The following is a 1,765-nucleotide window of genomic DNA, read 5'->3' on the forward strand; positions in this document are numbered from 1 at the left end:
GGCTGGGCTGTAGAAGGAGAGAAGGGAGGTGAGGTAGGAGGGGGCGAGGTGATGGACAGCCTTGAAGCCGAGGGTGAGGAGTTTCTGCCTGATGCGCAGATTGAAATGCAATCTTACTGAAAGATCACACACCTACATGGTGAAGCAATGTTCTTGCTAGGAAACAGTTGAAGATTTAGAAAATCAAAGCTTACAGATACCCAATTGCCTTCTATAAAATCCTCCTATAGATTAAAATAATTCTCCACCCAAGAGCCCATAATAAAATACTAATGGGAATGCACATTCACAAACTCCACGAGGAAAATAAATATTAAAGGCAAGATTCTTATTACAGTGCAAGGCCAATCACTCCATGGTCTTCTTTTTTTCAGATTTTTTCAGATTTTTCAATATCCCTATAGACCTGCTGAATGGCTGTCTTGTCTTATGCCGTCAAGTCATCTCCTACCCATAGTGACGCCATGGACACATCTCTCCCAAATCGCCCCACCTCCATCTGCAATCGTTCTAGTAGTGGTTCCATAGAGTTTTCTTGATAAAAATACAGAAGTGGTTTACCATTGCCTTCTTCTGCGCAGTCAACTTGAGTCTCCACCCTGGACTCTCTCCTGTGCTGTTGCTGCCCAGCACAGATGAGTTTTGACTTGTAGCAGATTGCCTTCCACTCACTAGCCACTTCCCAAGGTAGGAATGGAATGGGTATCCCTCTGCTTGACTCTCCCTCCCATAGTCAAGACTGGTAGAATACTGGAAACTCTCCAGATGTGACCATGAAAAAGGTAAATGGCTGTAGAGACCCTTTTGCTTTTTTAAAAAAAGGTATTTGTTCATTCATTCATATTTATTGAGCGCTTACTGTGTGCAGAGCACTGTACTAAGCATTTAGCACTGCTCTTACTATGTGTAAGACTTTGAACTAAGTGCCGGGGTAGATATAAGATTGGACACAGTCTATGTCCCACATGGGGCTCACAGTCTAAATCCCCATTTCACAGATGAGGCAACTGAGGCACAAAAAAGTGATGAAGCCGGAATTAGAACCCAGGTCCTCAGACGCCCAGGCCCATGCTCTTTAGGCCAAGCTGATTAGAGCTTTTGAAGATATGTATAATGTTTGGGCATAAGTACATAAAGAAAATAATTCATGTAAAATTGAATGTTTAGCTGCAGGTTTCTGCATTCATCACCTAGGGCTGTTCTCCATGGTGTCACTTCTGATATTTCATCTACTTACTTGGTAAACTACATAATTTAACTACTACTTTTGTCAGAGGGAATGTTTAAAAACTAACACCCAGAAGATGTCAAAATCATCACCATCATAAACCACTACTTACACCTCCGGAATAAAAGTAAAAACCTTGCTAGAGGAAATGAAAGTTAGACCAAGAAAAATGATAGATTTCTGTCTGAAAATCACATAGCTGTTTCTGTCCTGATTTACAATAGACAGGTTGAAGTGAACTCCAGGGTGAGAAAACAGCCTCGATCTTGGGAACTAGGAAGAGTCGACTAAATGACTTTCTCCCGGGACATAAAAGCTTCAAGAAAGATGAACATCACAAGCGAAGGAAGTGAAATTCCTTCTTTCTAATTAACAATAAAATGGATGAATACCAAAAACTATTAGAAGAAGCAGAATCCTGGATCTTTGCCATTAAAGGCAAAAAAAAAATGCAATCTTACTGAAAGATCACACACCTACATGGTGAAGCAATGTTCTTGCTAGGAAACAGTTGAAGATTTAGAAAATCAAAGCTGA

General features: G+C 40.7%; 1 non-coding gene across 1 annotated transcript; it reads right to left on the bottom strand.

Annotated features, from left to right (window-relative positions):
• Window positions 1-645: 645 nt before the first annotated feature.
• On the bottom strand, window positions 646-785 carry LOC119929192. The gene has a single exon (XR_005451328.1). It is a non-coding gene; the product is annotated as a small nucleolar RNA SNORA7 (small nucleolar RNA).
• Between the last annotated feature and the right edge of the window lie 980 nt (window positions 786-1,765).

Source organism: Tachyglossus aculeatus, chromosome 5 (genome assembly GCF_015852505.1).
Source record: "Tachyglossus aculeatus isolate mTacAcu1 chromosome 5, mTacAcu1.pri, whole genome shotgun sequence".
NCBI classification, from domain to species: Eukaryota; Metazoa; Chordata; class Mammalia; order Monotremata; family Tachyglossidae; genus Tachyglossus; species Tachyglossus aculeatus.